Here is a 13,798-nt window from a genome sequence, read left to right on the forward strand (position 1 = left end):
TGGCCAACTACCTTAATTTACCTAACATTTTCTCCCCTTCGTCCTGTCAGAAACGCAAGTGAAATCCCCACAGCTGATATTTCCCACCGGATCTAAGTTCTTAAGGAGTACACAAAAGGAAGCATAGCACAAACCACATAAAACCCCACAGAATTAGAGTGAAAGATGGAAGGTAAGAGATGCAAGAATCATGGTCCTGTGTTGCCATCTTCCATTCTGATTTCGGGGGGAAGACAGGGGCACTTTCAGCCTCACCTGGAAGTCAGCAGCTGCTCAAGTAGGAATTCTCAGAACTGCTTGCAAACAGCCTGCAGACCAAAAAAAATCTGCAGGAATTAGATGAATAATTTCAAAATAGAGGATAGAATCAAGACAATCATAATGTTCTCATGCATAATTCATGGCCAGAGGAAAAAAAAAGGTTCACCTCCTGAATGCTTCTTTCACTCAGGCGCCTTTCACTTGAGGCTGCATCCAAAACTATTCAGCTCAATGAGAGATGTTTCACCATCCTCAGTCCAAGCCAAGTCACTATTTGCTTACACCTGCTAAACAGATGGATAAAATGAAGCGAACACAAGAGAAGCGTGTTGCCCACAATCACACAGGACACCACTCAGTGCCTGTAATTAGAAAACACTGGAATCAACAGCAGTGTTTCCTCTGCTTCAGGTGAGCACTGAGTAAAGGTGGGAGTAGTTCTCTGGCACCCTCTAGTCCAGCACCTAAAAGCCAAGTGTTGTGGTCTGCAGTCCTGACATCTGCAACAAGGTGAAATCTCTCTGTCTCTCTTGTGTTGTGGCTGTTGAATTGTTAATTCATATTGATACCATAAAACCAGAAGCAGTGGGGAACATCTCAATTTATAAATCAAATACAAAGATCTGAGATGTGGTAAGGACAAACACTTCAGTTTCTTTCCATTTTGGTTGGGGCTTTTTTTCTCTTAGGTCGAGTACAGCTAAACTGCCATATAAATATTTAAAACAGCTGCTCATCAGGAGAAGCTACAAATTCTGGATTGTAGCCTTAGTTGAGATGTGTGGTTTTGACACATTTTAAAATCTTGTCTGTATTTGAACTGTGCTGTTGCAGCCTTCTGTTATTTACTGCAAATTAAAAGGAATCAAGGTCTCTCTTCAGGTTGCACTTCCCCTTTTCATGTTGCTAAATGTTACATTATCTCCTGCCTTTTTCATTAAATTAAGCTTTGACCACTTAATTGATTAATTCTAGAGAGCAAAAGCTACACAGAGACATTTTCTTCAGAGGCAATCAGGTTTTTGTTTGAGCTGACAGTTGTTCAGTCTTTTGTAAATACTGCAGTAAAATGAAAAAAAAACCTGAATATGAGCTTGATTCTCCCAGTATTATCCGACTGGCTCCTTCAAATTATATGGCGATTTTCAAGTGGGACAAGTTTGTGTGATCTGACCTTGCGTGAGATACACAGAAAAAAAGAGAAAAAATAAAAAGAAATGGAATAATGTTAGCTCTAAACTCATACTACAACTAAAAGTTTTTTATGCAATGACAGAAATCAAATACTGTCAAGAAAACAAAAAACATTCATGAACAGGATGCATTTCAGCTCAGGCTACAGTACAGCATTTTTCTGATGAGCAGCTATTTAAAATATTTATGTCAGCTTAGCTGTGTTCCACTGAAGAGAAAAAAAATTGACAGAAGAAGAAGCATTTGTCCTTACCACATTTCAACTCTTTATGTTTGGTATACAGAAGATATTTTCCCTTTGCTTCTAATTTTATGCTATCAGTATGAACTAACAATTCAACAGCCCCAACACAAGAGAGTTCACCTTGTTGCAGAATTCAGCTTAAAGAACGTAAGAGTGCAGACCATAACACCTGGCTTTTAGCTGCAGGACTAAAGATGAAGATACCAGAGGACTCTTCCTGCCTTTACTCAATCTTCATCTGAAGCAAAGAGAGCCTTTTCTGTTTACAGACCCTCAGTGCAGTCCTGTTTCACCTTGACAGTGTGGCTTGTTTGGTCTGTGCTCAGGTTTCATAAGCAGATGCTGACTTCTCAGGGAAATTAAGGCCAGGACAAACCAATAAAGCATCTGGCCTGATGTGCTTCATACTGTATAATCTCATGCAGCTTGGAACATGAGTTTAAGAAAAATGTATCTCCAGAAATGCTTCTTGTACCACTGGGAAGATAGGAAAAGTTAGAGAATTTGTTTCATTCCTTGATATTTTGTCACTGTGGCTAATCTCTGTCGTCGTTGACAAGTTGGAATATTTTTCTTATATGAATTTATCCTTTTTATTTTCCAGACATGAGTAATTATACCATTCTCCACGAAGGTAAAGAGCTCCTTAGTCCTCAAGTTTTTCTCCCCTTGAAGGTGACTGATCAAATCACCTGATGATATTATTTTTAGCAAGATAAATGAACTAATCTCTTTAAATGATGTAATTTTCTAAAACCTTGAATCTTTGGGGTTTTTTGGTTTTTGAGGTAATCTTTCAGACTTCCTGATATGCAGCATGGTCTAACTAGTGGCAGCCCAAATGTTTGCTGAAGAGGTCGCTGCTGAGATGTGCTCCTATGTCTTGTTGCCCATTATTTATGGGGTCAAGCTTTTGCTCAGGTCAACCTTTGCCTTCAAATCTGCTTTCAGACAGGATCCCTTCTGCTCAGACATGCTGACTTGTGACAAATATTTCTGTGTTCTGTTTTGGTGTCTGAAAGAATTTCAAGGAGTATGTGAAGAGACAAAACTCAAAACTCAAAAGTTCCTCCAGACTTCTCTTTGAGGAACACAACAGAATTGTTTCAGACATCTACCACCATCCACATTGCTGCAACTGACACCACGGGGTAGAACCTCTGCCTCACACAAAGCACACAAAAGACCCCTCTGTTTTGGGAGCCCCAGATGTAAAGAGCAGGATATAGGTCAAACGGTGGCAGACCACAGGTCTAGTTTTCCTGTTGCATGAGCTAGCTTCACGTAAGGTAAAGCTCTGAGTGTGAGCCATTCAGTCTTGTGAATTTCTTCACAACTGATGGGATTTTGGCTATGGTTGATGCCAATCTGGTGACAAGGCAAGCAGCTGAAAACTTACAATACTGACCTTAGCCAGAGAGAAATTCCCCACTGATTTTCTACCTTATTTGCACGCCTCTCAAGTAAGAGCAGCCTAGCAGATCTTTTCAGATAGTGAGCAGGAACTACACCCGTTTTTAAAAGAGGGAAAAAAGAAAAAAATCCCCACAGCTCACAGCAGCACTGCTTTGTCGTTCCATCCCTTGCAGAGATAACAGTTCAGTTACTCGTTCCCTCTGCAGCATTCTCTGCAGTGCTCACCTTGGGAAGCAGAGAAATGGCAAAGGACAAAAGGTCTTGTCCCTGGAAGGAGGGAGGGCTAAGGAGCCAGAAGCAGCAACAGTGGCTGGATGGTGGGGAACAAAAATTGATGTGAATTGGGCAGCATGACACACAGGGAGACTGGTGGAAGTGGCAGAGGGCAGGGACTGAGGACGCACAGGATGCAGGTCAGTCACTGTGCTGGGCAGAACTGAGGCAAGGGGAAGGCTGATGTTTGGTCTGCAGGCAAGACTGGTGTGGAAGTTGTGGAAGCGAAGTGAGCGTGCAAAAAGAGACAGAAAGGTTCCTAAAGTGCTCCCAGTAAACTGAAGAGAATGGCTGAATATTTGTTATAAAGACATGCTGAGTACAGTCAAAAGGAAGACGCAAAACTTGAAAATTGGGTTGAAGTCCACTTTGTAAGACTTGAAGAGCGTATAGGTCTGGATCCTAAAGGAGCCAGAGCTACTTGCTGATAACTTAAGTTATGATTTGTTTAAAAGCTTCCCATCTGTTCAGGTTTCTATTCTGTTTCACATTGAAATTACTGCTGGACGGATGTGGTGAAGTGGTGGTTTTGGACACATTCTCATTGGTTTTTAATTTTTTATGTGATGTTTTGGGCTTTTTCGACAGAGATCAGCACAAAAAGGCAAAACACAACCAACTGTGACAGAATATATAAAACAGAATGAGCTGCCTACAGATAAATGAAAACAGTCCAAAATAATAGAGACCAATGTGAATCATGACCAAGAAGCATATTTGTAATAACAAAAATGTCATCTGTGTCAGATAAACAAATCACAAATATTTATTGAGATAACAAACAGGTTATAAATAGAGAGACATCCCAAATTCAGATCATGTCTCTCAGTGATAGTAGATATGAATTAGCAGCCATATCTGCCAAAATAAATCTGGCATTCTCACAGAGTCATCATTAAAAAAACCCACAATGATAATAAATAAAAAGAAGGAGAGTACAGAGAAGTAGAGGGCAGACAAGCATTGGTTTTTTTCTTCCACTAGTACGACATAGTTTTGAGAGATCAGGCTGCATTAGTGCTACTAAAGATGATATAAGCATGATGATGATAAGAAAATACTGGAGGCAGGGTTGAGGGAGAGGCTTCCCTGGTAGCTGCAGTTCTGACCCCAATCCTATAAGCTGCTCCAGGCAAGCAGGTGCATGAGGCCTCATTTTGAAATCAGTGAGTTCAAGCCAAGCACAAAAGTCTGTCTAGCCAGAGCATCAGCTTGCAGCTTCCACTTACCTCCTTCTGCCAGTCTTTCAGATGCAGATAACATTTTATTGATATGGCATGAGTTTGGATGTAATGAAAAAAATGTGATATTTATTCTTTAACTCCGGTGGTTGTGGAATGAAGCCAGTCAGTTTAAAAAGACCAAAAGTAATTTTCAGGAGGACCTAAATAAAACCAGTTGTTCTTAATGCACACCTGGCACTAGTTTGTCATGTTGTCCTGAGCTCCTGGAAATGGAGTGGCTGAGATTCTGCAGCAGAGGGGATTCTTCCATAACATACGTTCCTGTGTTTCAGCCCATAGATCTCAGGACATAAAAAGTATTATACCAAACTGAACAAAACAGGTCTATAAGGTACCAAATGTGACTGAAACAATATTGGGCTTGGCATTAGGTTTTTTATATTTCCTTCCCTTTTGTGAAGGTAATGGTCCGTTCTCAAGGCCAAGCTCCTGCTGCCTGTATTCAAAGGAGGAATGGAGTTGTGCCACCATTTGCATGACTGTCAGGAATACAGTCAAGAGGATGGGGCCAGACTCTATTCAAAGGTGCCCAGCAACAGGATAAGATGCACAGGGCACAAACAGAAACACAGGAAGTTCTATCTGAATCTGAGGGAAAACTTATTTACTTTGAGAGTGACAGAGCACTGGAATGAGCACAGGATGCCCAGATAGGCTGTGGAGTCTCCTCTGGAGATATTCAAAACCCAAATGGATGTGATCCTGTGCATCCTGCTTTAGCAGGGAAGTTGGGCCAGATGATCTCCAGAGGTCCTATCAACCCAAACCATTCTGTGATTCTGTGAATTAAGCCCAAAATAAAGTCAGGAGCTCTCAACTGTAAATCCCAGTCAGCATAATAAGAGGTAGGAGCTGCCCCAATTGTCCTCTGGATATAGTGCCACCACTGCTAGACCAATTTAGCTGGTTTATATTTTTATTTGCCTTCTGAAAAGTCCTACATACTCATTTTGAGGTACACCCAAAAATCCTTCTCTTCCTTATGTTTATGTGACTGGATCCTTTCAGATATTCTTTCTCCCCTGCAGCAGTTGTTCTGTGAAGGTCCCAAGCCTTTTGACTCTTCCTTACAAGCCAGTTTCTTGCTCCTAATGCTGTTGGACTGGCCTGTCCTGGCCATTTCTGTGCCTACCTACTTCCTTGCATGCCAGAAAGGTCAAGTCCCTGCTCCACACACAGACACATCCACAACCACCCACTTTAAAGGCAGGAGTGCCCCAAGGCCTTGCAGGCAGAGGACACGGGTCCTGTCTCACCATTCAGGGCAGGATGCAGCCTGTCTTCAGCAATCCAACTCAGCACCTCTGCCTGGCAGCAAAATACTTGGATAAAAATAGACAAAGAGGCCTCCTCAAACAAACTTGCAGGATTTCTGGGCTCAACCCTGATGCTCTGGACTCAGTTCTGTTCATATTCATGTTCTGTGTAGCTCTGAGAACATGTCTTTTGTTGTTGATTGAAGCTCAGCCTGAGCTGGGAGGTTGGGAGCTTGGCTGTGGTCGTGTCTTCCTAATGAAAATCCTTGGTTCCTGGCTCATTTTAGTGGATGTGCTCACCTACAACTGAAGGCCATGATAAAATGGATGTAGTCATAAATTGTTCATTTGTCAAAATGAAAAATGAAAAATTATTTGTGAATTTGAAATGCACTCACTGAATATTTTTGAGATTTAAAACAATGAGGACAACATTTCGGGTTGTTTTTTTTCTAAGCCCTTTGTCTTCTCCCAGGAACAGGAAAAAATTAAAGCCTGGAGTAATCTATAGATGCTTAGCTTTACTATTTTTTTTTTTTTTAATGAGCTATGCAGTGTAGCTAGCATGTAGAAATACTGATAGAAGTATTTACTAAACAAATACACTGGTTTTATTATGAAACAATGACCAAAATGCTGTTAAAATAGATGTTGTGTTGCACACTATTATTTTGGCCTCTTCACATCGCTCTAAAATGGAAGGGGAATTAAAGGCTGAAGTGGGAGATATATATCCTACTGCTTTGCAAATGAAAAGAAAGATTACATCTGTAGGTCTTAGAATTAAGTAGGGACCTGATGTTACAACACAAATGCAAAAAAATATTCATGTTTCTAGAGAAAAATCCTGTGGAATTAACATGGCACCTTGGCATACAGCTATTACAAGGCAGTTAATATGGCATAATCTTAAGGACCACCAGGAAATCTGGCCTGCAGCACAGAGGAATTATAATAGACTCACACAATAAGCTTTGAAGTGAAATAGCTTCATGTGAATACTGAAGAGCAATACAAAGCATCTGCAAGATTGAAATGCAAAACTAATGGCTTCATTGGAAATGTTTAACATGTATTTCACTGCTCATTCAGAAAGAAACTATTTCAGGTAGGAATTTCGAGTTTTCACTAAAATTCCATTTGAGTAGGAACTGGGAAAAAAATCTCTGAATGTAATGCCTAGGTTCTTCTATGAATCTAGTCCTTTGCTCTTATTGCACATACCTGGAAAAAAAAGGTTACAGAACTAATGTTGGTTCTGACCAAACAAATAGCAAATAACTCACCCTGAAACTATGGAGGTTTTATTATTTACCAAATACACTGAAAACAATGTTTTGGGCATGTCTTTGGAAAAAAAGCAGAGTTTAATTTTTTGGTTCAACAACTAAATCAAATAATCAATTATTTGCACAAACCAACCATTTGAACATCCTCTTAAATCCTAAAACAGGAGCTTGCTATTGACAACAAGGAATTTGGATGAACTTCTCACAGGTGTGAGTCTCATTCCCAGGGAATATTGATTTCTGTTATTTAGCTTTTATGTTTGAAAAAATGGAAAATTGTTTCCAGTTTGAAACTAACTCTGGAGGAACAAGCTTTTATTAAAGTGCAAATTCCATTTAAGTGCAAATTTTTCTTAACCACATACTACTTAATTTTCTGAAATATGTTTTTAGGAGGCAATGTCAAAAGTACAATTAAATGGTGCAGGACTGAATCCTAACTGATGGTGACAATAATGAAAATAAATTGTTTAATGAAAGCTTTTTCTTTTTCCCCCCATGCTTTTACCTCTCATTATTCTGTTTGGAAACAGACTCTCCTAAAATGATTTGTGTGTCCTGCTGTCACTATTCAGACAAGCATTTGTCAGAATGTCTTAGTACACACTAATATTTTCAGTAGACTTTTAATAGAACATCTTTCTCTCCAGTTCCTTTTAGTTCTAATCTGTAATGTAGGGTCTTGCATCTCTTTTCATGCTTCTCTTTTTATTAACTTTCCAAATATATTCAGAAATCCCCTAGTTTGTATCCAGCAATAACTTACGTCTTGAAGCATTAAAATGTACATTTAAAAACGTTGAAGCTAATGTTGGAAACTGATAAAATACTATTAAAGTTCCTACTTTAAATATACGTGATTTGAAAAATATTAATTTTTAAAAGAGCTATTTTTATAAAAAGGAAGAAATGTTATTGAGAATTCCATCCTTTTTCTTCTCCTTTTAGGAATTAAAAGTCCAGAAGAATTTTTTTAAAAAGTGATGTCCAAAGCTGGGTAGGGAGTGCAGTGAATTTTCATCAGAATGCTGAATTTTATTTGAGCCTTTCAGGATGGAAAAAATGTATCAATCTCCAATTTTTTTGGAAGCAACCTCTAATATTTAGCACTCACACTGTTCTAAATGAATTTAATGGATGTCAGAATCAAAAGAAGAATGATCTTCATGATGACTCACTAACATGTTAGCTGGGAGCTGTAACTGGCTCCTTCTTCCTTGGGGTCATGCCCTCTTCATGTGTCAGAGGGCAGTTAGTGAATTCTTGACTACTCCTGACTTTGTTATGGCAACAGAAGGACAGCCAGCAATGGGGTCCGTGGCTGCAACAAAGGGGAGGAGCTTTGGATAGCTGACTTCTGGCTTGAATATGAAATGGTAGCTGGGTCTGCATGGCAAATAGCTGGGTGTTATAGACTGTGAGTATAGAATTGTGTACATGGTTGTTAGAGAATGTGAGGGTGTAACAGAATGTTGCAGATTCTGTGAGTCTTGTATGTGTTGACTTTAAAGTCAAACAAGTCATTTGGGCCTGTTGAGAGCATGGCTAAATGGATGACCTTAGAATACCTGTTGCTTTTCTCTTAGCCATGGCTGTTCTTAATATTTCTCTCTTTCATTTATTTTTTATAAAGGCCTGGTATGGGAGGTTTGATCTCTTGCCAGGTAGCCTAGCGGGAATGCTCTGTTCAGTTATGCAAGAAACATGGATTTGATCCCTACCTCCTGTTACCATGCTCTTAGGATTACACATTACAGAAATAAAAGCATTAGCCTGCAGCCACACTGCTGTGCTGTGCTCCCACAGATCTCACGTGGGCAGCGAGATCAGCCCCACTCAGGACTCTCAGGGCTGGGGGTGCTCTGGCAGTGTGGAAAGGAGATACAGAATAAAAGAATGTGCATGGAACACTGTCCTCATCCATGCTCCTCTCCAGGGACTTTCTACTCTTTGTGGTCTGTTTTTGTTACCTTTGTTTCACTGATATACCTTTATGTCCGAAACATGGGGGATTTTTTAAGTCAACAAAGGCTATGCCTGTGAGCGTGCAAAACTGTGTGGATGCAATGTGAGGAACGGCATTTTGGAGTTCACAGCTAAGAGTCTTCCCAGCGACACTTAAGCCAGAGAACTTTGCAATCCAGCTTTTCCTTACCAACCAGTTCAAGGTGCATCAGAGACACTAGTTCAGTGCAGTCGTACAGAGAGGTACCATTTTAAGCCATGGCAGTAATACAGGAGTCATTTTATACTCAAGTTTGCACTGAAGAAGTTGCATTTTCATTGTTTATCATGGGGGTTTTTTTCCCAGCATTGCCTGAGTGCTTCAGCCTGAGCCCTACGTGAAACACTGTGGCACGTTGTGCCCTGGAGAACTTACAGTCTGATGGGCAGTGCAGGCACAGGGCATCAGAAGCACTCTGGCACTCATGAGGAATAAGTAATGTGATGCTGGTGAGTGATGTTTAAAGCTGTGACTCCAGGGCTGAGCAGTAGGCTTGGATGATAGGGAGAAAGTGTAGAAGCAGAAGGGGTTGAGGAGGAGAAGGAACAAGAGTGGTCAAGAGGGGGTACAGGTATGGTACTTCTATCAACTTCACGCTCTAGTTTGTTCCTCTCCACTGCGTTGTACCCCAAAGCCCCACTTCTAGGGGAAGAGGAAAGCCACATGTTTGAGAGGAAGTGTGTGGAAAAAGTGTCTCCAGATATCTGAGTCAGAAGGGAACTTGTGCAGAAAGAAAGGGGGCTACACTTGGACCTTATTTTAACTCCCTGCAGTAAGAATACCTCAGAGGTAATGCAGATATTAATGTTATAGTTAGAGCATCTATATGTCATGGGGAAATAAAGGTACTTTGTCTTTTACTTTTCACTCCCAAATGACAATACACAGTTTAGTTTTGTCTTGTTTCAACATCTTGTGAGCATATACTGATCATTAGTGTGCACTCAGACGAGGTGCTAATTATCACCAGACACAGAACAAGAGACAGATGTTCCTTCCTGCTTGTTCTTCTAAGGCAATGCTACAAGCAAAGCATTAGAGTCAGACCTGAAGCAAAACCTGAGCTCCAAACACTTCTAAAGGTTAGGTGAGCTCAATCCTACATCCAACTGCAATAGCAAAATATCCCTCAAATCTGAAAACCCCCAAAACAAGAGGGATGTCTGGAGTAACAGCTGATCTGTGTTCCGGCCTTGTGCAAAAGCAACTCAGACAGTTCTGCCTGAACGTTTGACAAACGCTGTTCAACAGACTACAGGAATTTCCAGCACCTTCAAAATACAACCACAGCAGCACTCTGTATTCTCCTCACCTTCCCTTTTTATTTTTTTCCTTCAGGTTCTGAGTTTTATGTTATTAAATTTTGGTATAAAACATTATAATAAATATTAAGCAGAAAGATTTTCCATCCTAAAAATATCAAAGATGGAAAAATATTATTGTTTCCCTTTTTCTAGTGAGAAAAGTTGAGGCACTAATTACTTGCCCAAGGTGACTTTGCTCAGTAAAAGATAACAAAAGAAAGAGAAAGTTAATTGAATGTTTTGAAGGTTGAGTGTTTTGCCTTTTTTTTTTTTTGACTTCAGAAAAAGCATCTTTTTTTACTTTAGAAAAAGCACTCTGGTGGGAAAATGCAGTTTCAGAAATATGAAAATGAGCTCAGATACAATGTGAATCTAAAAGGATTGGCTGCTGCACACGAATTTGTGGCTGTGACACAACAATAGATGAGCGATCAATTTGTGTATAGATATTTGCAACGGGTCTAGCCTACAGGAAAAAAATGCTTTTATGCAAGAGTTCTGGACAGGGTGGAAGCACTTGAATACTGTAGTGATGGAAAAACTAACAGACAGAAGAAGTCTCTAAACAGTAGTGCTCCTTTTGTTGGAGGAGAAGGATACTGTGTGTGGCTTTTTGTTGGCTGGAACTTGCCAGTGCAAGGTGGGGTGAGCTTGGTGGTGACAGGTGCCAGTTGACTCCCTGAGAGCAGCCCTTGCTGAACTAAAAGGGTCCTGTCCTCAGGATGACAAAAAATAGCCAGTGAAAGGTTATGAAATGTACCCAGTAAACATTGTTCTGGAGACAGAAAAAATTGTGTCCTGTGTTCCACTGGCTGGGAATCATGTTCCTCCATCCCCACCAGCCAGTTCCACGAGCCAAGCCACGCAGCCAGATGTAGACTGGTGCCTTTGCAGTTGAATTAAACACTGTGTGAAGCACCTGCTCTCCTGATTTGCCTCCGGATTCTTTCTGTGCTGTTGTCCACACTTACTTGTGCCTGGTTAGACAGGTTTTGTCTGCACAGGAAAGAAGTTTGATACATGACAACATTACCCAGGAGTTCACAATCATTTACAGCCTCTCACCCACTACCAGAGTCCTCCTAGTGCTTTATCCAGTCCAGTGCTACCTTGCTATTGCTTCTCACCTAGGACTTGCTGGGTCCCTGCTGCTCTGCCCACCCAGCCCATGATCTAGTGTTCCTTTTCTCTCTCTGTGTTAGCTCTCTTTTTGTCCTTTAATGATGGATTTTGCAAACTGGCTCCTCTTCCTCAGGTTGGGAGGGGGACATGGGAAGGGACTGCATCAGCCTGCCATCATCTCTTGCTTTCTCTTGTATTTTGTAAATGGTTTGAACTGGATTTCACCAAGCAGCAAAAAGCACTTGGAGGGCTTTCCGTCAGCAGTATATAAATAAAAATGGATCAGAATAGATTGGATTGTTGCTTCTTACATCCGCTTCCCCATTTTGTTTTTGACAGGTCCTGGCACCCACACACACTAGATCTGATTTTTTTGTCTGCTTTGAGTTTTTGGCAGGATTTTCCATTCCTCATAGAGAGTTTCAATAGCTCCTACCCTGGTCCTTAGTGCTCAGGCCTCGTGCCCTTATGCTTTCCATACTTACAGGTCTTACCAGGCCCGTCATCAAAACATCACAAGGGCAAGAACTGCACCTCCTGCAGGCTCTGAAACAGGGAAGCTGCTGCTGCTGCTGGCTCCTGATCTCCTTTGCAACTCCACTGGGTCCAACATCACTCCCCCACTTCAGTCTGCACTTCCCACTGTAAAGGAGTGGAACTGAGCAAACAATCTGCAACAGGTAATTTATGTAATGAATGTACCCTTTTCCCCTGAGCTGAATATGCATGAGTGGGTGCTGATGTCTTCAAGTGCATTCCCTGTTTGAAGAGGCTTGCCTCGTTTTTTTCCCCTGTGCACCGCTTTTAATGCTACATATCAATCACAAGTGTTCCCTGGTGCATCCAAAAGCTGGTATTTGCTATTCAAATAGTGTGAAGTTGTAACTGTTTACATAAGTTTTGAGAAATTGTTTCTGATCCTTAAGTGGGAAAGCATTCAAATACCTCTGTCATGTGCAGCACATAGCCCTTTAAAGTGTGGGTTTAATGTTTACAGATGTACTCTCGCAATTCATTTTTCATGAGCGTTTGTGCTGGGAGACCTTGGTTGCTTCAATATGTGCACAAAGGGAAGCGTGAAAGCAACACGATAGCAAACTAGTGCAACATTCTTTAAAATTCCGCATTCGGTAAATCAGCTTTTAAATTGCCCAACTCTAAACATGAGCACTGGAGTGTGAGTCAGAGATTCCCCCTTTTGCTTGCCATGCTTTGTGCCAGATAACGTGGAAGCAAAACAGCATCCAGGTGCAGAAGTCGTGCTGGAACTATTAGGGAGTGTCCAAAGGAGGGCAAGGAGCATGGTGAAGGGTCTGGAGCGGAAGCCTACGAGGAGCGACCGAGGGCACTTGGTCTGTTCAGCCCGGAGAAAACTGAGGGGAGACCTCATTGCAGCTACAGCTTCCCTGAGAGGGGAAGAGGAGGGGCAGGCACTGGTCTCCTCTCTGCAGTGACCAGGGACAGGACCCGAGGGAATGGCCCGAAGCTGTGCCAGGGGAGGTTTAGGTTGGGTCTCAGAGAAGGTTTTTCCCCCAGAGGGTGGCTGGGCACTGGACCAGGCTCCCCAGGGCACAGGGCACTGGGCACAGCACCAGCCTGACGGAGCTCGGGAAGCGTTTGGACAGCGTTCTCGGGCACACCGCGGGATTGTTGGGCTGTCCTGCGCAGGGCCAGGAGCTGCACTCGGTGATCCCCGCGCTCCCTCCCAGCCCAGGACACCCCACGCTTCCGTCGCTTCCTCTCGGACCGCGGCCCCGCGGGGGCGCCCTGGCCGGGCGGAAGTGACGCGCAGTGGGGGCGGAAGTGGCGCGGTGCGGGGGCGTGGCCGCGGGCGGCAGGTGAGGGGCGCGCGGTGCGGCGGGGAGCGCGCGCGGGGGGCGGGGCCGAGCCCCAGCCCCGGCTCCCCAGAGCGCCGGGAGGGCCCGGGCGGGGCGGGGGAACTGCTCCGGGAACTGCTCCGGGAACTGCTCCGGAGAGCAGCCGCGGCTCCGGTGGGTGCCCTTCCCCGGGCCCGAGCGGGGCCCCGCGGGCGGCTGTGCCGGGACTGCGGCCCGTCACGTCTGAGGGCCGCAGGCACCGCCCGTCGGGAGTGCCGCCAGCTGTCGGGCAGGAGACCTTAGCAGCGGCTGTTTAGAAAGGATAGCAGCGTCGGAAAGTGGTTCGTTGCACTTCTTATCCTGGGTGCATTAG

The 13,798-nt window shown here is 42.9% G+C and overlaps 1 protein-coding gene across 5 annotated transcripts in view; it reads left to right on the top strand.

Moving 5' to 3' along the window:
- Window positions 1-12,138: 12,138 nt before the first annotated feature.
- The window catches only part of WASHC1 (WASH complex subunit 1), a 41,839-nt gene continuing 40,179 nt past the window's right edge, over window positions 12,139-13,798 (top strand). For 2 of the 5 annotated variants that reach the window (XM_019288660.3, XM_010404069.2), the window contains exon 1: window positions 13,606-13,766. The gene's annotated coding sequence lies outside the window, so the exon portion shown is untranslated. The other 3 variants (XM_010404070.4, XM_039570209.1, XM_039570211.1) reach the window with 3 other exon arrangements.

The sequence above is a fragment of the Corvus cornix genome, chromosome 1A (genome assembly GCF_000738735.6).
Source record: "Corvus cornix cornix isolate S_Up_H32 chromosome 1A, ASM73873v5, whole genome shotgun sequence".
Classification (NCBI taxonomy): Eukaryota; Metazoa; Chordata; class Aves; order Passeriformes; family Corvidae; genus Corvus; species Corvus cornix.